This window comes from Phyllobates terribilis, unplaced genomic scaffold (genome assembly GCF_046119375.1).
Source record: "Phyllobates terribilis strain yellow unplaced genomic scaffold, ASM4611937v1 Scaffold_8__6_contigs__length_399053987, whole genome shotgun sequence".
Lineage (NCBI taxonomy): Eukaryota > Metazoa > Chordata > Amphibia > Anura > Dendrobatidae > Phyllobates > Phyllobates terribilis.
This window is the reverse complement of record NW_027362768.1, coordinates 347,522,531-347,545,433: the sequence shown is the minus strand read 5'-3', so window position 1 is coordinate 347,545,433 and position 22,903 is coordinate 347,522,531. Positions and strand designations below refer to the sequence as shown.

The window sequence follows — 22,903 nt, the reverse complement described above, 5'->3', positions numbered from 1 at the left end:
GCCACATTCCGTCTACTGCAGGCGGGATACCTGGATGGCTGAATGTCACTGAGAAGCTCACAGAGACCGCCATAAGCAACAGTTTAAAAGAATGCCACACACTAATCAACCAAACTTTTTGGGTTGGTTTCTCTTTTATAGTCTGCAGGCATTAAATGAAAGAAGTCAGTGTTCCAGCAGAGGGAGACAACGTTTCAGAAAAGGCATTGTAGCAAACCAAAAAAGAAATTTTAAGCGCAGCAGAGTAACCAGCTCACATACCTGTTAGCTCAGGTGAGTTTAAAAGGCTGCTGTTGATAACAAGGGCATTTGCTAAATAGATGGTGTGTGTGCAACAATATACTGAAAGGTCAATTATATTGTGCAGCTTATCTCACCACCTGTAGTTATTTAGGTGAAAGCTCCAAAATGCTTGCCTAATATGTCTGTTTATCCAAAAGGAAGTATAGAGGGAGAGCTAGATAGATAGCATTGCATTACATTACATGGCAATGCAATGCACAGTTGCTGAAGTTGAACCAAAATGAGCTTGTCATCTGGCTTCTGCAACTTTTAACATGAAAAATCCAATGAGGAGAAGAAAAGCAAAGCCAAAGAGTCCATCCCAAAATCCGACAAACAAGCCAAATGAACAAAAAGCATTGAATTCAATTCTTTCTGATTTTAGAAACTGCATTAAAGAAGGGGTGCACCGGTCCTGGAGATACTGCAATACCAGGTCAATGCGTGGAGTGGACAGAGCAAGCTCTTTTTCCATCTCCCTGTTCTAAAAATCCATTTAATATATGGTCCCCAGATAGGGGACGTATCAGATATTAAACTGATAAGAACAGATACTACACTTGATCTTAGCCAAAAGGCCGAGAAGCGATAACCAGAATTGGTTTCCGACTACGGTGCCACCCAAGGATTCTGAAAAGTCCATTTGTGGAGATGGCCACCTGGACTCCCGTTAAGAAGACATGCTGTCAACCTCTAGATCCCTCACATGCCTGCACTTTTCGGCTTGCTGCTGCTGCAATCCACGCGTTTTAGATCTGCATAACTCCACCTCTTTTAGCACAGTACCCTCAACCCCCGGCTGTTCCCACCCGCCTCAACACCGTTGGAAGGGAGGAGAACCAATTAAGGCGGGGGGGGGGTGGAACGAGCAGCTGTCTACCCTTAGCAGGAGGGTTGCTGATTAATTACCTCTCCTGCTGCTGCTGCTACTGCTGGCTGTCCAGCAGCAGACTGAAGGTGGCTGCTGCTGTGCGCAGGTATATAAAGGCTCAGAGCCTATTATGACACGCGCAGCCAGCGTTCCATTGCCACATTCCGTCTACTGCAGGCGGGATACCTGGATGGCTGAATGTCACTGAGAAGCTCACAGAGACCGCCATAAGCAACAGTTTAAAAGAATGCCACAGACTAATCAACCAAACTTTTTGGGTTGGTTTCTCTTTTATAGTCTGCAGGCATTAAATGAAAGAAGTCAGTGTTCCAGCAGAGGGAGACAACGTTTCAGAAAAGGCATTGTAGCAAACCAAAAAAGAAATTTTAAGCGCAGCAGAGTAACCAGCTCACATACCTGTTAGCTCAGGTGAGTTTAAAAGGCTGCTGTTGATAACAAGGGCATTTGCTAAATAGATGGTGTGTGTGCAACAATATACTGAAAGGTCAATTATATTGTGCAGCTTATCTCACCACCTGTAGTTATTTAGGTGAAAGCTCCAAAATGCTTGCCTAATATGTCTGTTTATCCAAAAGGAAGTATAGAGGGAGAGCTAGATAGATAGCATTGCATTACATTACATGGCAATGCAATGCACAGTTGCTGAAGTTGAACCAAAATGAGCTTGTCATCTGGCTTCTGCAACTTTTAACATGAAAAATCCAATGAGGAGAAGAAAAGCAAAGCCAAAGAGTCCATCCCAAAATCCGACAAACAAGCCAAATGAACAAAAAGCATTGAATTCAATTCTTTCTGATTTTAGAAACTGCATTAAAGAAGGGGTGCACCGGTCCTGGAGATACTGCAATACCAGGTCAATGCGTGGAGTGGACAGAGCAAGCTCTTTTTCCATCTCCCTGTTCTAAAAATCCATTTAATATATGGTCCCCAGATAGGGGACGTATCAGATATTAAACTGATAAGAACAGATACTACACTTGATCTTAGCCAAAAGGCCGAGAAGCGATAACCAGAATTGGTTTCCGACTACGGTGCCACCCAAGGATTCTGAAAAGTCCATTTGTGGAGATGGCCACCTGGACTCCCGTTAAGAAGACATGCTGTCAACCTCTACATCCCTCACATGCCTGCACTTTTCGGCTTGCTGCTGCTGCAATCCACGCGTTTTAGATCTGCATAACTCCACCTCTTTTAGCACAGTACCCTCAACCCCCGGCTGTTCCCACCCGCCTCAACACCGTTGGAAGGGAGGAGAACCAATTAAGGCGGGGGGGGGGTGGAACGAGCAGCTGTCTACCCTTAGCAGGAGGGTTGCTGATTAATTACCTCTCCTGCTGCTGCTGCTGCTGCTGGCTGTCCAGCAGCAGACTGAAGGTGGCTGCTGCTGTGCGCAGGTATATAAAGGCTCAGAGCCTATTATGACACGCGCAGCCAGCGTTCCATTGCCACATTCCGTCTACTGCAGGCGGGATACCTGGATGGCTGAATGTCACTGAGAAGCTCACAGAGACCGCCATAAGCAACAGTTTAAAAGAATGCCACAGACTAATCAACCAAACTTTTTGGGTTGGTTTCTCTTTTATAGTCTGCAGGCATTAAATGAAAGAAGTCAGTGTTCCAGCAGAGGGAGACAACGTTTCAGAAAAGGCATTGTAGCAAACCAAAAAAGAAATTTTAAGCGCAGCAGAGTAACCAGCTCACATACCTGTTAGCTCAGGTGAGTTTAAAAGGCTGCTGTTGATAACAAGGGCATTTGCTAAATAGATGGTGTGTGTGCAACAATATACTGAAAGGTCAATTATATTGTGCAGCTTATCTCACCACCTGTAGTTATTTAGGTGAAAGCTCCAAAATGCTTGCCTAATATGTCTGTTTATCCAAAAGGAAGTATAGAGGGAGAGCTAGATAGATAGCATTGCATTACATTACATGGCAATGCAATGCACAGTTGCTGAAGTTGAACCAAAATGAGCTTGTCATCTGGCTCCTGCAACTTTTAACATGAAAAATCCAATGAGGAGAAGAAAAGCAAAGCCAAAGAGTCCATCCCAAAATCCGACAAACAAGCCAAATGAACAAAAAGCATTGAATTCAATTCTTTCTGATTTTAGAAACTGCATTAAAGAAGGGGTGCACCGGTCCTGGAGATACTGCAATACCAGGTCAATGCGTGGAGTGGACAGAGCAAGCTCTTTTTCCATCTCCCTGTTCTAAAAATCCATTTAATATATGGTCCCCAGATAGGGGACGTATCAGATATTAAACTGATAAGAACAGATACTACACTTGATCTTAGCCAAAAGGCCGAGAAGCGATAACCAGAATTGGTTTCCGACTACGGTGCCACCCAAGGATTCTGAAAAGTCCATTTGTGGAGATGGCCACCTGGACTCCCGTTAAGAAGACATGCTGTCAACCTCTACATCCCTCACATGCCTGCACTTTTCGGCTTGCTGCTGCTGCAATCCACGCGTTTTAGATCTGCATAACTCCACCTCTTTTAGCACAGTACCCTCAACCCCCGGCTGTTCCCACCCGCTTCAACACCGTTGGAAGGGAGGAGAACCAATTAAGGCGGGGGGGTGGTGGAACGAGCAGCTGTCTACCCTTAGCAGGAGGGTTGCTGATTAATTACCTCTCCTGCTGCTGCTGCTGCTGCTGGCTGTCCAGCAGCAGACTGAAGGTGGCTGCTGCTGTGCGCAGGTATATAAAGGCTCAGAGCCTATTATGACACGCGCAGCCAGCGTTCCATTGCCACATTCCGTCTACTGCAGGCGGGATACCTGGATGGCTGAATGTCACTGAGAAGCTCACAGAGACCGCCATAAGCAACAGTTTAAAAGAATGCCACACACTAATCAACCAAACTTTTTGGGTTGGTTTCTCTTTTATAGTCTGCAGGCATTAAATGAAAGAAGTCAGTGTTCCAGCAGAGGGAGACAACGTTTCAGAAAAGGCATTGTAGCAAACCAAAAAAGAAATTTTAAGCGCAGCAGAGTAACCAGCTCACATACCTGTTAGCTCAGGTGAGTTTAAAAGGCTGCTGTTGATAACAAGGGCATTTGCTAAATAGATGGTGTGTGTGCAACAATATACTGAAAGGTCAATTATATTGTGCAGCTTATCTCACCACCTGTAGTTATTTAGGTGAAAGCTCCAAAATGCTTGCCTAATATGTCTGTTTATCCAAAAGGAAGTATAGAGGGAGAGCTAGATAGATAGCATTGCATTACATTACATGGCAATGCAATGCACAGTTGCTGAAGTTGAACCAAAATGAGCTTGTCATCTGGCTTCTGCAACTTTTAACATGAAAAATCCAATGAGGAGAAGAAAAGCAAAGCCAAAGAGTCCATCCCAAAATCCGACAAACAAGCCAAATGAACAAAAAGCATTGAATTCAATTCTTTCTGATTTTAGAAACTGCATTAAAGAAGGGGTGCACCGGTCCTGGAGATACTGCAATACCAGGTCAATGCGTGGAGTGGACAGAGCAAGCTCTTTTTCCATCTCCCTGTTCTAAAAATCCATTTAATATATGGTCCCCAGATAGGGGACGTATCAGATATTAAACTGATAAGAACAGATACTACACTTGATCTTAGCCAAAAGGCCGAGAAGCGATAACCAGAATTGGTTTCCGACTACGGTGCCACCCAAGGATTCTGAAAAGTCCATTTGTGGAGATGGCCACCTGGACTCCCGTTAAGAAGACATGCTGTCAACCTCTAGATCCCTCACATGCCTGCACTTTTCGGCTTGCTGCTGCTGCAATCCACGCGTTTTAGATCTGCATAACTCCACCTCTTTTAGCACAGTACCCTCAACCCCCGGCTGTTCCCACCCGCCTCAACACCGTTGGAAGGGAGGAGAACCAATTAAGGCGGGGGGGGGTGGAACGAGCAGCTGTCTACCCTTAGCAGGAGGGTTGCTGATTAATTACCTCTCCTGCTGCTGCTGCTGCTGGCTGTCCAGCAGCAGACTGAAGGTGGCTGCTGCTGTGCGCAGGTATATAAAGGCTCAGAGCCTATTATGACACGCGCAGCCAGCGTTCCATTGCCACATTCCGTCTACTGCAGGCGGGATACCTGGATGGCTGAATGTCACTGAGAAGCTCACAGAGACCGCCATAAGCAACAGTTTAAAAGAATGCCACAGACTAATCAACCAAACTTTTTGGGTTGGTTTCTCTTTTATAGTCTGCAGGCATTAAATGAAAGAAGTCAGTGTTCCAGCAGAGGGAGACAACGTTTCAGAAAAGGCATTGTAGCAAACCAAAAAAGAAATTTTAAGCGCAGCAGAGTAACCAGCTCACATACCTGTTAGCTCAGGTGAGTTTAAAAGGCTGCTGTTGATAACAAGGGCATTTGCTAAATAGATGGTGTGTGTGCAACAATATACTGAAAGGTCAATTATATTGTGCAGCTTATCTCACCACCTGTAGTTATTTAGGTGAAAGCTCCAAAATGCTTGCCTAATATGTCTGTTTATCCAAAAGGAAGTATAGAGGGAGAGCTAGATAGATAGCATTGCATTACATTACATGGCAATGCAATGCACAGTTGCTGAAGTTGAACCAAAATGAGCTTGTCATCTGGCTTCTGCAACTTTTAACATGAAAAATCCAATGAGGAGAAGAAAAGCAAAGCCAAAGAGTCCATCCCAAAATCCGACAAACAAGCCAAATGAACAAAAAGCATTGAATTCAATTCTTTCTGATTTTAGAAACTGCATTAAAGAAGGGGTGCACCGGTCCTGGAGATACTGCAATACCAGGTCAATGCGTGGAGTGGACAGAGCAAGCTCTTTTTCCATCTCCCTGTTCTAAAAATCCATTTAATATATGGTCCCCAGATAGGGGACGTATCAGATATTAAACTGATAAGAACAGATACTACACTTGATCTTAGCCAAAAGGCCGAGAAGCGATAACCAGAATTGGTTTCCGACTACGGTGCCACCCAAGGATTCTGAAAAGTCCATTTGTGGAGATGGCCACCTGGACTCCCGTTAAGAAGACATGCTGTCAACCTCTAGATCCCTCACATGCCTGCACTTTTCGGCTTGCTGCTGCTGCAATCCACGCGTTTTAGATCTGCATAACTCCACCTCTTTTAGCACAGTACCCTCAACCCCCGGCTGTTCCCACCCGCCTCAACACCGTTGGAAGGGAGGAGAACCAATTAAGGCGGGGGGGGGTGGAACGAGCAGCTGTCTACCCTTAGCAGGAGGGTTGCTGATTAATTACCTCTCCTGCTGCTGCTGCTGCTGCTGGCTGTCCAGCAGCAGACTGAAGGTGGCTGCTGCTGTGCGCAGGTATATAAAGGCTCAGAGCCTATTATGACACGCGCAGCCAGCGTTCCATTGCCACATTCCGTCTACTGCAGGCGGGATACCTGGATGGCTGAATGTCACTGAGAAGCTCACAGAGACCGCCATAAGCAACAGTTTAAAAGAATGCCACAGACTAATCAACCAAACTTTTTGGGTTGGTTTCTCTTTTATAGTCTGCAGGCATTAAATGAAAGAAGTCAGTGTTCCAGCAGAGGGAGACAACGTTTCAGAAAAGGCATTGTAGCAAACCAAAAAAGAAATTTTAAGCGCAGCAGAGTAACCAGCTCACATACCTGTTAGCTCAGGTGAGTTTAAAAGGCTGCTGTTGATAACAAGGGCATTTGCTAAATAGATGGTGTGTGTGCAACAATATACTGAAAGGTCAATTATATTGTGCAGCTTATCTCACCACCTGTAGTTATTTAGGTGAAAGCTCCAAAATGCTTGCCTAATATGTCTGTTTATCCAAAAGGAAGTATAGAGGGAGAGCTAGATAGATAGCATTGCATTACATTACATGGCAATGCAATGCACAGTTGCTGAAGTTGAACCAAAATGAGCTTGTCATCTGGCTTCTGCAACTTTTAACATGAAAAATCCAATGAGGAGAAGAAAAGCAAAGCCAAAGAGTCCATCCCAAAATCCGACAAACAAGCCAAATGAACAAAAAGCATTGAATTCAATTCTTTCTGATTTTAGAAACTGCATTAAAGAAGGGGTGCACCGGTCCTGGAGATACTGCAATACCAGGTCAATGCGTGGAGTGGACAGAGCAAGCTCTTTTTCCATCTCCCTGTTCTAAAAATCCATTTAATATATGGTCCCCAGATAGGGGACGTATCAGATATTAAACTGATAAGAACAGATACTACACTTGATCTTAGCCAAAAGGCCGAGAAGCGATAACCAGAATTGGTTTCCGACTACGGTGCCACCCAAGGATTCTGAAAAGTCCATTTGTGGAGATGGCCACCTGGACTCCCGTTAAGAAGACATGCTGTCAACCTCTAGATCCCTCACATGCCTGCACTTTTCGGCTTGCTGCTGCTGCAATCCACGCGTTTTAGATCTGCATAACTCCACCTCTTTTAGCACAGTACCCTCAACCCCCGGCTGTTCCCACCCGCCTCAACACCGTTGGAAGGGAGGAGAACCAATTAAGGTGGGGGGGGGGGGGTGGAACGAGCAGCTGTCTACCCTTAGCAGGAGGGTTGCTGATTAATTACCTCTCCTGCTGCTGCTGCTGCTGCTGGCTGTCCAGCAGCAGACTGAAGGTGGCTGCTGCTGTGCGCAGGTATATAAAGGCTCAGAGCCTATTATGACACGCGCAGCCAGCGTTCCATTGTCACATTCCGTCTACTGCAGGCGGGATACCTGGATGGCTGAATGTCACTGAGAAGCTCACAGAGACCGCCATAAGCAACAGTTTAAAAGAATGCCACAGACTAATCAACCAAACTTTTTGGGTTGGTTTCTCTTTTATAGTCTGCAGGCATTAAATGAAAGAAGTCAGTGTTCCAGCAGAGGGAGACAACGTTTCAGAAAAGGCATTGTAGCAAACCAAAAAAGAAATTTTAAGCGCAGCAGAGTAACCAGCTCACATACCTGTTAGCTCAGGTGAGTTTAAAAGGCTGCTGTTGATAACAAGGGCATTTGCTAAATAGATGGTGTGTGTGCAACAATATACTGAAAGGTCAATTATATTGTGCAGCTTATCTCACCACCTGTAGTTATTTAGGTGAAAGCTCCAAAATGCTTGCCTAATATGTCTGTTTATCCAAAAGGAAGTATAGAGGGAGAGCTAGATAGATAGCATTGCATTACATTACATGGCAATGCAATGCACAGTTGCTGAAGTTGAACCAAAATGAGCTTGTCATCTGGCTTCTGCAACTTTTAACATGAAAAATCCAATGAGGAGAAGAAAAGCAAAGCCAAAGAGTCCATCCCAAAATCCGACAAACAAGCCAAATGAACAAAAAGCATTGAATTCAATTCTTTCTGATTTTAGAAACTGCATTAAAGAAGGGGTGCACCGGTCCTGGAGATACTGCAATACCAGGTCAATGCGTGGAGTGGACAGAGCAAGCTCTTTTTCCATCTCCCTGTTCTAAAAATCCATTTAATATATGGTCCCCAGATAGGGGACGTATCAGATATTAAACTGATAAGAACAGATACTACACTTGATCTTAGCCAAAAGGCCGAGAAGCGATAACCAGAATTGGTTTCCGACTACGGTGCCACCCAAGGATTCTGAAAAGTCCATTTGTGGAGATGGCCACCTGGACTCCCGTTAAGAAGACATGCTGTCAACCTCTAGATCCCTCACATGCCTGCACTTTTCGGCTTGCTGCTGCTGCAATCCACGCGATTTAGATCTGCATAACTCCACCTCTTTTAGCACAGTACCCTCAATCCCCGGCTGTTCCCACCCGCCTCAACACCGTTGGAAGGGAGGAGAACCAATTAAGGCGGGGGGGGGTGGAACGAGCAGCTGTCTACCCTTAGCAGGAGGGTTGCTGATTAATTACCTCTCCTGCTGCTGCTGCTGCTGCTGGCTGTCCAGCAGCAGACTGAAGGTGGCTGCTGCTGTGCGCAGGTATATAAAGGCTCAGAGCCTATTATGACACGCGCAGCCAGCGTTCCATTGCCACATTCCGTCTACTGCAGGCGGGATACCTGGATGGCTGAATGTCACTGAGAAGCTCACAGAGACCGCCATAAGCAACAGTTTAAAAGAATGCCACAGACTAATCAACCAAACTTTTTGGGTTGGTTTCTCTTTTATAGTCTGCAGGCATTAAATGAAAGAAGTCAGTGTTCCAGCAGAGGGAGACAACGTTTCAGAAAAGGCATTGTAGCAAACCAAAAAAGAAATTTTAAGCGCAGAAGAGTAACCAGCTCACATACCTGTTAGCTCAGGTGAGTTTAAAAGGCTGCTGTTGATAACAAGGGCATTTGCTAAATAGATGGTGTGTGTGCAACAATATACTGAAAGGTCAATTATATTGTGCAGCTTATCTCACCACCTGTAGTTATTTAGGTGAAAGCTCCAAAATGCTTGCCTAATATGTCTGTTTATCCAAAAGGAAGTATAGAGGGAGAGCTAGATAGATAGCATTGCATTACATTACATGGCAATGCAATGCACAGTTGCTGAAGTTGAACCAAAATGAGCTTGTCATCTGGCTTCTGCAACTTTTAACATGAAAAATCCAATGAGGAGAAGAAAAGCAAAGCCAAAGAGTCCATCCCAAAATCCGACAAACAAGCCAAATGAACAAAAAGCATTGAATTCAATTCTTTCTGATTTTAGAAACTGCATTAAAGAAGGGGTGCACCGGTCCTGGAGATACTGCAATACCAGGTCAATGCGTGGAGTGGACAGAGCAAGCTCTTTTTCCATCTCCCTGTTCTAAAAATCCATTTAATATATGGTCCCCAGATAGGGGACGTATCAGATATTAAACTGATAAGAACAGATACTACACTTGATCTTAGCCAAAAGGCCGAGAAGCGATAACCAGAATTGGTTTCTGACTACGGTGCCACCCAAGGATTCTGAAAAGTCCATTTGTGGAGATGGCCACCTGGACTCCCGTTAAGAAGACATGCTGTCAACCTCTAGATCCCTCACATGCCTGCACTTTTCGGCTTGCTGCTGCTGCAATCCACGCGTTTTAGATCTGCATAACTCCACCTCTTTTAGCACAGTACCCTCAACCCCCGGCTGTTCCCACCCGCCTCAACACCGTTGGAAGGGAGGAGAACCAATTAAGGCGGGGGGGGGGGTGGAACGAGCAGCTGTCTACCCTTAGCAGGAGGGTTGCTGATTAATTACCTCTCCTGCTGCTGCTGCTGCTGCTGGCTGTCCAGCAGCAGACTGAAGGTGGCTGCTGCTGTGCGCAGGTATATAAAGGCTCAGAGCCTATTATGACACGCGCAGCCAGCGTTCCATTGCCACATTCCGTCTACTGCAGGCGGGATACCTGGATGGCTGAATGTCACTGAGAAGCTCACAGAGACCGCCATAAGAAACAGTTTAAAAGAATGCCACAGACTAATCAACCAAACTTTTTGGGTTGGTTTCTCTTTTATAGTCTGCAGGCATTAAATGAAAGAAGTCAGTGTTCCAGCAGAGGGAGACAACGTTTCAGAAAAGGCATTGTAGCAAACCAAAAAAGAAATTTTAAGCGCAGCAGAGTAACCAGCTCACATATCTGTTAGCTCAGGTGAGTTTAAAAGGCTGCTGTTGATAACAAGGGCATTTGCTAAATAGATGGTGTGTGTGCAACAATATACTGAAAGGTCAATTATATTGTGCAGCTTATCTCACCACCTGTAGTTATTTAGGTGAAAGCTCCAAAATGCTTGCCTAATATGTCTGTTTATCCAAAAGGAAGTATAGAGGGAGAGCTAGATAGATAGCATTGCATTACATTACATGGCAATGCAATGCACAGTTGCTGAAGTTGAACCAAAATGAGCTTGTCATCTGGCTTCTGCAACTTTTAACATGAAAAATCCAATGAGGAGAAGAAAAGCAAAGCCAAAGAGTCCATCCCAAAATCCGACAAACAAGCCAAATGAACAAAAAGCATTGAATTCAATTCTTTCTGATTTTAGAAACTGCATTAAAGAAGGGGTGCACCGGTCCTGGAGATACTGCAATACCAGGTCAATGCGTGGAGTGGACAGAGCAAGCTCTTTTTCCATCTCCCTGTTCTAAAAATCCATTTAATATATGGTCCCCAGATAGGGGACGTATCAGATATTAAACTGATAAGAACAGATACTACACTTGATCTTAGCCAAAAGGCCGAGAAGCGATAACCAGAATTGGTTTCCGACTACGGTGCCACCCAAGGATTCTGAAAAGTCCATTTGTGGAGATGGCCACCTGGACTCCCGTTAAGAAGACATGCTGTCAACCTCTAGATCCCTCACATGCCTGCACTTTTCGGCTTGCTGCTGCTGCAATCTACGCGTTTTAGATCTGCATAACTCCACCTCTTTTAGCACAGTACCCTCAACCCCCGGCTGTTCCCACCCGCCTCAACACCGTTGGAAGGGAGGAGAACCAATTAAGGCGGGGGGGGGGTGGAACGAGCAGCTGTCTACCCTTAGCAGGAGGGTTGCTGATTAATTACCTCTCCTGCTGCTGCTGCTGCTGCTGGCTGTCCAGCAGCAGACTGAAGGTGGCTGCTGCTGTGCGCAGGTATATAAAGGCTCAGAGCCTATTATGACACGCGCAGCCAGCGTTCCATTGCCACATTCCGTCTACTGCAGGCGGGATACCTGGATGGCTGAATGTCACTGAGAAGCTCACAGAGACCGCCATAAGCAACAGTTTAAAAGAATGCCACAGACTAATCAACCAAACTTTTTGGGTTGGTTTCTCTTTTATAGTCTGCAGGCATTAAATGAAAGAAGTCAGTGTTCCAGCAGAGGGAGACAACGTTTCAGAAAAGGCATTGTAGCAAACCAAAAAAGAAATTTTAAGCGCAGCAGAGTAACCAGCTCACATACCTGTTAGCTCAGGTGAGTTTAAAAGGCTGCTGTTGATAACAAGGGCATTTGCTAAATAGATGGTGTGTGTGCAACAATATACTGAAAGGTCAATTATATTGTGCAGCTTATCTCACCACCTGTAGTTATTTAGGTGAAAGCTCCAAAATGCTTGCCTAATATGTCTGTTTATCCAAAAGGAAGTATAGAGGGAGAGCTAGATAGATAGCATTGCATTACATTACATGGCAATGCAATGCACAGTTGCTGAAGTTGAACCAAAATGAGCTTGTCATCTGGCTTCTGCAACTTTTAACATGAAAAATCCAATGAGGAGAAGAAAAGCAAAGCCAAAGAGTCCATCCCAAAATCCGACAAACAAGCCAAATGAACAAAAAGCATTGAATTCAATTCTTTCTGATTTTAGAAACTGCATTAAAGAAGGGGTGCACCGGTCCTGGAGATACTGCAATACCAGGTCAATGCGTGGAGTGGACAGAGCAAGCTCTTTTTCCATCTCCCTGTTCTAAAAATCCATTTAATATATGGTCCCCAGATAGGGGACGTATCAGATATTAAACTGATAAGAACAGATACTACACTTGATCTTAGCCAAAAGGCCGAGAAGCGATAACCAGAATTGGTTTCCGACTACGGTGCCACCCAAGGATTCTGAAAAGTCCATTTGTGGAGATGGCCACCTGGACTCCCGTTAAGAAGACATGCTGTCAACCTCTAGATCCCTCACATGCCTGCACTTTTCGGCTTGCTGCTGCTGCAATCCACGCGTTTTAGATCTGCATAACTCCACCTCTTTTAGCACAGTACCCTCAACCCCCGGCTGTTCCCACCCGCCTCAACACCGTTGGAAGGGAGGAGAACCAATTAAGGCGGGGGGGGGGGGTGGAACGAGCAGCTGTCTACCCTTAGCAGGAGGGTTGCTGATTAATTACCTCTCCTGCTGCTGCTGCTGCTGCTGGCTGTCCAGCAGCAGACTGAAGGTGGCTGCTGCTGTGCGCAGGTATATAAAGGCTCAGAGCCTATTATGACACGCGCAGCCAGCGTTCCATTGCCACATTCCGTCTACTGCAGGCGGGATACCTGGATGGCTGAATGTCACTGAGAAGCTCACAGAGACCGCCATAAGCAACAGTTTAAAAGAATGCCACAGACTAATCAACCAAACTTTTTGGGTTGGTTTCTCTTTTATAGTCTGCAGGCATTAAATGAAAGAAGTCAGTGTTCCAGCAGAGGGAGACAACGTTTCAGAAAAGGCATTGTAGCAAACCAAAAAAGAAATTTTAAGCGCAGCAGAGTAACCAGCTCACATACCTGTTAGCTCAGGTGAGTTTAAAAGGCTGCTGTTGATAACAAGGGCATTTGCTAAATAGATGGTGTGTGTGCAACAATATACTGAAAGGTCAATTATATTGTGCAGCTTATCTCACCACCTGTAGTTATTTAGGTGAAAGCTCCAAAATGCTTGCCTAATATGTCTGTTTATCCAAAAGGAAGTATAGAGGGAGAGCTAGATAGATAGCATTGCATTACATTACATGGCAATGCAATGCACAGTTGCTGAAGTTGAACCAAAATGAGCTTGTCATCTGGCTTCTGCAACTTTTAACATGAAAAATCCAATGAGGAGAAGAAAAGCAAAGCCAAAGAGTCCATCCCAAAATCCGACAAACAAGCCAAATGAACAAAAAGCATTGAATTCAATTCTTTCTGATTTTAGAAACTGCATTAAAGAAGGGGTGCACCGGTCCTGGAGATACTGCAATACCAGGTCAATGCGTGGAGTGGACAGAGCAAGCTCTTTTTCCATCTCCCTGTTCTAAAAATCCATTTAATATATGGTCCCCAGATAGGGGACGTATCAGATATTAAACTGATAAGAACAGATACTACACTTGATCTTAGCCAAAAGGCCGAGATGCGATAACCAGAATTGGTTTCCGACTACGGTGCCACCCAAGGTTCTGAAAAGTCCATTTGTGGAGATGGCCACCTGGACTCCCGTTAAGAAGACATGCTGTCAACCTCTAGATCCCTCACATGCCTGCACTTTTCGGCTTGCTGCTGCTGCAATCCACGCGTTTTAGATCTGCATAACTCCACCTCTTTTAGCACAGTACCCTCAACCCCCGGCTGTTCCCACCCGCCTCAACACCGTTGGAAGGGAGGAGAACCAATTAAGGCGGGGGGGGGTGGAACGAGCAGCTGTCTACCCTTAGCAGGAGGGTTGCTGATTAATTACCTCTCCTGCTGCTGCTGCTGCTGCTGGCTGTCCAGCAGCAGACTGAAGGTGGCTGCTGCTGTGCGCAGGTATATAAAGGCTCAGAGCCTATTATGACACGCGCAGCCAGCGTTCCATTGCCACATTCCGTCTACTGCAGGCGGGATACCTGGATGGCTGAATGTCACTGAGAAGCTCACAGAGACCGCCATAAGCAACAGTTTAAAAGAATGCCACAGACTAATCAACCAAACTTTTTGGGTTGGTTTCTCTTTTATAGTCTGCAGGCATTAAATGAAAGAAGTCAGTGTTCCAGCAGAGGGAGACAACGTTTCAGAAAAGGCATTGTAGCAAACCAAAAAAGAAATTTTAAGCGCAGCAGAGTAACCAGCTCACATACCTGTTAGCTCAGGTGAGTTTAAAAGGCTGCTGTTGATAACAAGGGCATTTGCTAAATAGATGGTGTGTGTGCAACAATATACTGAAAGGTCAATTATATTGTGCAGCTTATCTCACCACCTGTAGTTATTTAGGTGAAAGCTCCAAAATGCTTGCCTAATATGTCTGTTTATCCAAAAGGAAGTATAGAGGGAGAGCTAGATAGATAGCATTGCATTACATTACATGGCAATGCAATGCACAGTTGCTGATGTTGAACCAAAATGAGCTTGTCATCTGGCTTCTGCAACTTTTAACATGAAAAATCCAATGAGGAGAAGAAAAGCAAAGCCAAAGAGTCCATCCCAAAATCCGACAAACAAGCCAAATGAACAAAAAGCATTGAATTCAATTCTTTCTGATTTTAGAAACTGCATTAAAGAAGGGGTGCACCGGTCCTGGAGATACTGCAATACCAGGTCAATGCGTGGAGTGGACAGAGCAAGCTCTTTTTCCATCTCCCTGTTCTAAAAATCCATTTAATATATGGTCCCCAGATAGGGGACGTATCAGATATTAAACTGATAAGAACAGATACTACACTTGATCTTAGCCAAAAGGCCGAGAACGATAACCAGAATTGGTTTCCGACTACGGTGCCACCCAAAGATTCTGAAAAGTCCATTTGTGGAGATGGCCACCTGGACTCCCGTTAAGAAGACATGCTGTCAACCTCTAGATCCCTCACATGCCTGCACTTTTCGGCTTGCTGCTGCTGCAATCCACGCGTTTTAGATCTGCATAACTCCACCTCTTTTAGCACAGTACCCTCAACCCCCGGCTGTTCCCACCCGCCTCAACACCGTTGGAAGGGAGGAGAACCAATTAAGGCGGGGGGGGGGGGTGGAACGAGCAGCTGTCTACCCTTAGCAGGAGGGTTGCTGATTAATTACCTCTCCTGCTGCTGCTGCTGCTGGCTGTCCAGCAGCAGACTGAAGGTGGCTGCTGCTGTGCGCAGGTATATAAAGGCTCAGAGCCTATTATGACACGCGCAGCCAGCGTTCCATTGCCACATTCCGTCTACTGCAGGCGGGATACCTGGATGGCTGAATGTCACTGAGAAGCTCACAGAGACCGCCATAAGCAACAGTTTAAAAGAATGCCACAGACTAATCAACCAAACTTTTTGGGTTGGTTTCTCTTTTATAGTCTGCAGGCATTAAATGAAAGAAGTCAGTGTTCCAGCAGAGGGAGACAACGTTTCAGAAAAGGCATTGTAGCAAACCAAAAAAGAAATTTTAAGCGCAGCAGAGTAACCAGCTCACATACCTGTTAGCTCAGGTGAGTTTAAAAGGCTGCTGTTGATAACAAGGGCATTTGCTAAATAGATGGTGTGTGTGCAACAATATACTGAAAGGTCAATTATATTGTGCAGCTTATCTCACCACCTGTAGTTATTTAGGTGAAAGCTCCAAAATGCTTGCCTAATATGTCTGTTTATCCAAAAGGAAGTATAGAGGGAGAGCTAGATAGATAGCATTGCATTACATTACATGGCAATGCAATGCACAGTTGCTGAAGTTGAACCAAAATGAGCTTGTCATCTGGCTTCTGCAACTTTTAACATGAAAAATCCAATGAGGAGAAGAAAAGCAAAGCCAAAGAGTCCATCCCAAAATCCGACAAACAAGCCAAATGAACAAAAAGCATTGAATTCAATTCTTTCTGATTTTAGAAACTGCATTAAAGAAGGGGTGCACCGGTCCTGGAGATACTGCAATACCAGGTCAATGCGTGGAGTGGACAGAGCAAGCTCTTTTTCCATCTCCCTGTTCTAAAAATCCATTTAATATATGGTCCCCAGATAGGGGACGTATCAGATATTAAACTGATAAGAACAGATACTACACTTGATCTTAGCCAAAAGGCCGAGAAGCGATAACCAGAATTGGTTTCCGACTACGGTGCCACCCAAGGATTCTGAAAAGTCCATTTGTGGAGATGGCCACCTGGACTCCCGTTAAGAAGACATGCTGTCAACCTCTAGATCCCTCACATGCCTGCACTTTTCGGCTTGCTGCTGCTGCAATCCACGCGTTTTAGATCTGCATAACTCCACCTCTTTTAGCACAGTACCCTCAACCCCCGGCTGTTCCCACCCGCCTCAACACCGTTGGAAGGGAGGAGAACCAATTAAGGCGGGGGGGGGGGGGTGGAACGAGCAGCTGTCTACCCTTAGCAGGAGGGTTGCTGATTAATTACCTCTCCTGCTGCTGCTGCTGCTGGCTGTCCAGCAGCAGACTGAAGGTGGCTGCTGCTGTGCGCAGGTATATAAAGGCTCAGAGCCTATTATGACACGCGCAGCCAGCGTTCCATTGCCACATTCCATCTACTGCAGGCGGGATACCTGGATGGCTGAATGTCACTGAGAAGCTCACAGAGACCGCCATAAGCAACAGTTTAAAAGAATGCCACAGACTAATCAACCAAACTTTTTGGGTTGGTTTCTCTTTTATAGTCTGCAGGCATTAAATGAAAGAAGTCAGTGTTCCAGCAGAGGGAGACAACGTTTCAGAAAAGGCATTGTAGCAAACCAAAAAAGAAATTTTAAGCGCAGCAGAGTAACCAGCTCACATACCTGTTAGCTCAGGTGAGTTTAAAAGGCTGCTGTTGATAACAAGGGCATTTGCTAAATAGATGGTGTGTGTGCAACAATATACTGAAAGGTCAATTATATTGTGCAGCTTATCTCACCACCTGTAGTTATTTAGGTGAAAGCTCCAAAATGCTTGCCTAATATGTCTGTTTATCCAAAAGGAAGTATAGAGGGAGAGCTAGATAGATAGCATTGCATTACATTACATGGCAATGCAATGCACAGTTGCTGAAGTTGAACCAAAATGAGCTTGTCATCTGGCTTCTGCAACTTTTAACATGAAAAATCCAATGAGGAGAAGAAAAGCAAAGCCAAAGAGTCCATCCCAAAATCCGACAAACAAGCCAAATGAACAAAAAGCATTGAATTCAATTCTTTCTGATTTTAGAAACTGCATTAAAGAAGGGGTGCACCGGTCCTGGAGATACTGCAATACCAGGTCAATGCGTGGAGTGGACAGAGCAAGCTCTTTTTCCATCTCCCTGTTCTAAAAATCCATTTAATATATGGTCCCCAGATAGGGGACGTATCAGATATTAAACTGATAAGAACAGATACTACACTTGATCTTAGCCAAAAGGCCGAGAAGCGATAACCAGAATTGGTTTCCGACTACGGTGCCACCCAAGGATTCTGAAAAGTCCATTTGTGGAGATGGCCACCTGGACTCCCGTTAAGAAGACATGCTGTCAACCTCTAGATCCCTCACATGCCTGCACTTTTCGGCTTGCTGCTGCTGCAATCCACGCGTTTTAGATCTGCATAACTCCACCTCTTTTAGCACAGTACCCTCAACCCCCGGCTGTTCCCACCCGCCTCAGCACCGTTGGAAGGGAGGAGAACCAATTAAGGCGGGGGGGGGGGGTGGAACGAGCAGCTGTCTACCCTTAGCAGGAGGGTTGCTGATTAATTACCTCTCCTGCTGCTGCTGCTGCTGCTGGCTGTCCAGCAGCAGACTGAAGGTGGCTGCTGCTGTGCGCAGGTATATAAAGGCTCAGAGCCTATTATGACACGCGCAGCCAGCGTTCCATTGCCACATTCCGTCTACTGCAGGCGGGATACCTGGATGGCTGAATGTCACTGAGAAGCTCACAGAGACCGCCATAAGCAACAGTTTAAAAGAATGCCACAGACTAATCAACCAAACTTTTTGGGTTGGTTTCTCTTTTATAGTCTGCAGGCATTAAATGAAAGAAGTCAGTGTTCCAGCAGAGGGAGACAACGTTTCAGAAAAGGCATTGTAGCAAACCAAAAAAGAAATTTTAAGCGCAGCAGAGTAACCAGCTCACATACCTGTTAGCTCAGGTGAGTTTAAAAGGCTGCTGTTGATAACAAGGGCATTTGCTAAATAGATGGTGTGTGTGCAACAATATACTGAAAGGTCAATTATATTGTGCAGCTTATCTCACCACCTGTAGTTATTTAGGTGAAAGCTCCAAAATGCTTGCCTAATATGTCTGTTTATCCAAAAGGAAGTATAGAGGGAGAGCTAGATAGATAGCATTGCATTACATTACATGGCAATGCAATGCACAGTTGCTGAAGTTGAACCAAAATGAGCTTGTCATCTGGCTTCTGCAACTTTTAACATGAAAAATCCAATGAGGAGAAGAAAAGCAAAGCCAAAGAGTCCATCCCAAAATCCGACAAACAAGCCAAATGAACAAAAAGCATTGAATTCAATTCTTTCTGATTTTAGAAACTGCATTAAAGAAGGGGTGCACCGGTCCTGGAGATACTGCAATACCAGGTCAATGCGTGGAGTGGACAGAGCAAGCTCTTTTTCCATCTCCCTGTTCTAAAAATCCATTTAATATATGGTCCCCAGATAGGGGACGTATCAGATATTAAACTGATAAGAACAGATTTTTTCTTTTTTAAAGCCCGAATTCGTGTACAAAACCCGAGTGCGCTTAAAAAAGTGACAAGTGCCACAAAAAAAGTGCACTAGGATGCTGGTCTTCTTGAAACCCTCTCCAAAATGAGAAGGGTCCCCCAAACCATTCCCCGTCCCTCCGAGCCAGAAGGCCACATCGAGGAACAGGGACAAATAGCCACCTCCAGCCAGAGCCAGAGGCGACCCAATCTTACCCCCAATACCTGCCCGAGTTCTCACCCGAGCAAGGCACTGGGAGCCAAAGACTGTGCTCCCCTCCCGGAAGAGGGGAGCCAACAACGCTCTCCTCCCGAAAGAGGAGAGCCAGGGGGGTTCAGGGGGGAGCGGAACCTGATGGCCACACACTCCCCCCCTAGACCTGCCAAGAGAGGAACCCATAAGGGAACCGCATCCCGACAAAATCCTAGTAAGGACGTGGACACACGTGAAAAAGTGGACACACAGTGACAAAAAAAAAATTTAAATAAATAGTGAAGGTTTCACAGTATAATACTGCCCGGACCTTCGACCGGGAATTGAAAAATTCCCCATCCTAAGGCCAGAAGGCCCGGAATAAGGGTGTGTGTGAAGAAAGAAATATTGAAGTGCTAGGCAAATGTGCCATAAATTCAAGTGGGGTTCCCAATCCCAGTGAGTTAAGGCACCCCAGGGTCACCACTCCTGGGGCACTTCACACTTCGGGCTTTCGATCTTCCCCGGCCCAATGGCGTCGATCCTGGGGGGCCATGCTTTCCACCAGATGACTATATTAGCCACCTGGCGTACTAACAAGCGCCTAAACCCCAGTGTGCATAATGTATCAATCTACTAGGGCGGCCAACATCCAAAACCGCCTTTTCAAAAGATACTACACTTGATCTTAGCCAAAAGGCCGAGAAGCGATAACCAGAATTGGTTTCCGACTACGGTGCCACCCAAGGATTCTGAAAAGTCCATTTGTGGAGATGGCCACCTGGACTCCCGTTAAGAAGACATGCTGTCAACCTCTAGATCCCTCACATGCCTGCACTTTTCGGCTTGCTGCTGCTGCAATCCACGCGTTTTAGATCTGCATAACTCCACCTCTTTTAGCACAGTACCCTCAACCCCCGGCTGTTCCCACCCGCCTCAACACCGTTGGAAGGGAGGAGAACCAATTAAGGCGGGGGGGGGGGTGGAACGAGTAGCTGTTTACCCTTAGCAGGAGGGTTGCTGAATAATTACCTCTCCTGCTGCTGCTGCTGCTGCTGGCTGTCCAGCAGCAGACTGAAGGTGGCTGCTGCTGTGCGCAGGTATATAAAGGCTCAGAGCCTATTATGACACGCACAGCCAGTGTTCCATTGCCACATTCCGTCTACTGCAGGCGGGATACCTGGATGGCTGAATGTCACTGAGAAGCTCACAGAGACCGCCATAAGCAACAGTTTAAAAGAATGCCACAGACTAATCAACCAAACTTTTTGGGTTGGTTTCTCTTTTATAGTCTGCAGGCATTAAATGAAAGAAGTCAGTGTTCCAGCAGAGGGAGACAACGTTTCAGAAAAGGCATTGTAGCAAACCAAAAAAGAAATTTTAAGCGCAGCAGAGTAACCAGCTCACATACCTGTTAGCTCAGGTGAGTTTAAAAGGCTGCTGTTGATAACAAGGGCATTTGCTAAATAGATGGTGTGTGTGCAACAATATACTGAAAGGTCAATTATATTGTGCAGCTTATCTCACCACCTGTAGTCATTTAGGTGAAAGCTCCAAAATGCTTGCCTAATATGTCTGTTTATCCAAAAGGAAGTATAGAGGGAGAGCTAGATAGATAGCATTGCATTACATTACATGGCAATGCAATGCACAGTTGCTGAAGTTGAACCAAAATGAGCTTGTCATCTGGCTTCTGCAACTTTTAACATGAAAAATCCAATGAGGAGAAGAAAAGCAAAGCCAAAGAGTCCATCCCAAAATCCGACAAACAAGCCAAATGAACAAAAAGCATTGAATTCAATTCTTTCTGATTTTAGAAACTGCATTAAAGAAGGGGTGCACCGGTCCTGGAGATACTGCAATACCAGGTCAATGCGTGGAGTGGACAGAGCAAGCTCTTTTTCCATCTCCCTGTTCTAAAAATCCATTTAATATATGGTCCCCAGATAGGGGACGTATCAGATATTAAACTGATAAGAACAGATACTACACTTGATCTTAGCCAAAAGGCCGAGAAGCGATAACCAGAATTGGTTTCCGACTACGGTGCCACCCAAGGATTCTGAAAAGTCCATTTGTGGAGATGGCCACCTGGACTCCCGTTAAGAAGACATGCTGTCAACCTCTAGATCCCTCACATGCCTGCACTTTTCGGCTTGCTGCTGCTGCAATCCACGCGTTTTAGATCTGCATAACTCCACCTCTTTTAGCACAGTACCCTCAACCCCCGGCTGTTCCCACCAGCCTCAACACCGTTGGAAGGGAGGAGAACCAATTAAGGCGGGGGGGGGGGGGGTGGAACGAGCAGCTGTCTACCCTTAGCAGGAGGGTTGCTGATTAATTACCTCTCCTGCTGCTGCTGCTGCTGCTGGCTGTCCAGCAGCAGACTGAAGGTGGCTGCTGCTGTGCGCAGGTATATAAAGGCTCAGAGCCTATTATGACACGCGCAGCCAGCGTTCCATTGCCACATTCCGTCTACTGCAGGCGGGATACCTGGATGGCTGAATGTCACTGAGAAGCTCACAGAGACCGCCATAAGCAACAGTTTAAAAGAATGCCACAGACTAATCAACCAAACTTTTTGGGTTGGTTTCTCTTTTATAGTCTGCAGGCATTAAATGAAAGAAGTCAGTGTTCCAGCAGAGGGAGACAACGTTTCAGAAAAGGCATTGTAGCAAACCAAAAAAGAAATTTTAAGCGCAGCAGAGTAACCAGCTCACATACCTGTTAGCTCAGGTGAGTTTAAAAGGCTGCTGTTGATAACAAGGGCATTTGCTAAATAGATGGTGTGTGTGCAACAATATACTGAAAGGTCAATTATATTGTGCAGCTTATCTCACCACCTGTAGTTATTTAGGTGAAAGCTCCAAAATGCTTGCCTAATATGTCTGTTTATCCAAAAGGAAGTATAGAGGGAGAGCTAGATAGATAGCATTGCATTACATTACATGGCAATGCAATGCACAGTTGCTGAAGTTGAACCAAAATGAGCTTGTCATCTGGCTTCTGCAACTTTTAACATGAAAAATCCAATGAGGAGAAGAAAAGCAAAGCCAAAGAGTCCATCCCAAAATCCGACAAACAAGCCAAATGAACAAAAAGCATTGAATTCAATTCTTTCTGATTTTAGAAACTGCATTAAAGAAGGGGTGCACCGGTCCTGGAGATACTGCAATACCAGGTCAATGCGTGGAGTGGACAGAGCAAGCTCTTTTTCCATCTCCCTGTTCTAAAAATCCATTTAATATATGGTCCCCAGATAGGGGACGTATCAGATATTAAACTGATAAGAACAGATACTACACTTGATCTTAGCCAAAAGGCCGAGAAGCGATAACCAGAATTGGTTTCCGACTACGGTGCCACCCAAGGATTCTGAAAAGTCCATTTGTGGAGATGGCCACCTGGACTCCCGTTAAGAAGACATGCTGTCAACCTCTAGATCCCTCACATGCCTGCACTTTTCGGCTTGCTGCTGCTGCAATCCACGCGTTTTAGATCTGCATAACTCCACCTCTTTTAGCACAGTACCCTCAACCCCCG

At 45.5% G+C, this 22,903-nt stretch overlaps 16 non-coding genes and 2 pseudogenes across 16 annotated transcripts; all 18 read right to left on the bottom strand.

The window, feature by feature from the left end:
* Window positions 1–681: 681 nt before the first annotated feature.
* Window positions 682–872, bottom strand: LOC141158577 (U2 spliceosomal RNA). The gene has a single exon (XR_012248605.1). It is a non-coding gene; the product is annotated as a U2 spliceosomal RNA (small nuclear RNA).
* A 1,118-nt stretch (window positions 873–1,990) lies between these two features.
* On the bottom strand, window positions 1,991–2,181 carry LOC141158576 (U2 spliceosomal RNA). The gene has a single exon (XR_012248604.1). It is a non-coding gene; the product is annotated as a U2 spliceosomal RNA (small nuclear RNA).
* Window positions 2,182–3,299: 1,118 nt separating this feature from the next.
* LOC141158575 (U2 spliceosomal RNA) lies at window positions 3,300–3,490 on the bottom strand. The gene has a single exon (XR_012248603.1). It is a non-coding gene; the product is annotated as a U2 spliceosomal RNA (small nuclear RNA).
* A 1,118-nt stretch (window positions 3,491–4,608) lies between these two features.
* Window positions 4,609–4,799, bottom strand: LOC141158573 (U2 spliceosomal RNA). The gene has a single exon (XR_012248601.1). It is a non-coding gene; the product is annotated as a U2 spliceosomal RNA (small nuclear RNA).
* A 1,114-nt stretch (window positions 4,800–5,913) lies between these two features.
* LOC141158572 (U2 spliceosomal RNA) lies at window positions 5,914–6,104 on the bottom strand. The gene has a single exon (XR_012248600.1). It is a non-coding gene; the product is annotated as a U2 spliceosomal RNA (small nuclear RNA).
* Window positions 6,105–7,221: 1,117 nt separating this feature from the next.
* LOC141158571 (U2 spliceosomal RNA) lies at window positions 7,222–7,412 on the bottom strand. The gene has a single exon (XR_012248599.1). It is a non-coding gene; the product is annotated as a U2 spliceosomal RNA (small nuclear RNA).
* A 1,121-nt stretch (window positions 7,413–8,533) lies between these two features.
* On the bottom strand, window positions 8,534–8,724 carry LOC141158570 (U2 spliceosomal RNA). Its single transcript, XR_012248598.1, has one exon. It is a non-coding gene; the product is annotated as a U2 spliceosomal RNA (small nuclear RNA).
* Window positions 8,725–9,841: 1,117 nt separating this feature from the next.
* LOC141158569 (U2 spliceosomal RNA) lies at window positions 9,842–10,032 on the bottom strand. The gene has a single exon (XR_012248597.1). It is a non-coding gene; the product is annotated as a U2 spliceosomal RNA (small nuclear RNA).
* A 1,119-nt stretch (window positions 10,033–11,151) lies between these two features.
* On the bottom strand, window positions 11,152–11,342 carry LOC141158568 (U2 spliceosomal RNA). The gene has a single exon (XR_012248596.1). It is a non-coding gene; the product is annotated as a U2 spliceosomal RNA (small nuclear RNA).
* A 1,118-nt stretch (window positions 11,343–12,460) lies between these two features.
* Window positions 12,461–12,651, bottom strand: LOC141158567 (U2 spliceosomal RNA). The gene has a single exon (XR_012248595.1). It is a non-coding gene; the product is annotated as a U2 spliceosomal RNA (small nuclear RNA).
* A 1,120-nt stretch (window positions 12,652–13,771) lies between these two features.
* Window positions 13,772–13,962, bottom strand: LOC141159664 (U2 spliceosomal RNA). Its single transcript, XR_012249667.1, has one exon. It is a non-coding gene; the product is annotated as a U2 spliceosomal RNA (small nuclear RNA).
* Window positions 13,963–15,078: 1,116 nt separating this feature from the next.
* Window positions 15,079–15,270, bottom strand: LOC141159987 (U2 spliceosomal RNA). The gene has a single exon (XR_012249979.1). It is a non-coding gene; the product is annotated as a U2 spliceosomal RNA (small nuclear RNA).
* Window positions 15,271–16,385: 1,115 nt separating this feature from the next.
* LOC141158566 (U2 spliceosomal RNA) lies at window positions 16,386–16,576 on the bottom strand. The gene has a single exon (XR_012248594.1). It is a non-coding gene; the product is annotated as a U2 spliceosomal RNA (small nuclear RNA).
* A 1,118-nt stretch (window positions 16,577–17,694) lies between these two features.
* On the bottom strand, window positions 17,695–17,885 carry LOC141158565 (U2 spliceosomal RNA). The gene has a single exon (XR_012248593.1). It is a non-coding gene; the product is annotated as a U2 spliceosomal RNA (small nuclear RNA).
* A 1,120-nt stretch (window positions 17,886–19,005) lies between these two features.
* Window positions 19,006–19,186, bottom strand: LOC141160192 (U2 spliceosomal RNA; annotated as a pseudogene).
* Window positions 19,187–19,980: 794 nt separating this feature from the next.
* LOC141160403 (U2 spliceosomal RNA) lies at window positions 19,981–20,072 on the bottom strand (annotated as a pseudogene).
* Window positions 20,073–21,191: 1,119 nt separating this feature from the next.
* LOC141158564 (U2 spliceosomal RNA) lies at window positions 21,192–21,382 on the bottom strand. The gene has a single exon (XR_012248592.1). It is a non-coding gene; the product is annotated as a U2 spliceosomal RNA (small nuclear RNA).
* A 1,122-nt stretch (window positions 21,383–22,504) lies between these two features.
* Window positions 22,505–22,695, bottom strand: LOC141158562 (U2 spliceosomal RNA). The gene has a single exon (XR_012248590.1). It is a non-coding gene; the product is annotated as a U2 spliceosomal RNA (small nuclear RNA).
* Between the last annotated feature and the right edge of the window lie 208 nt (window positions 22,696–22,903).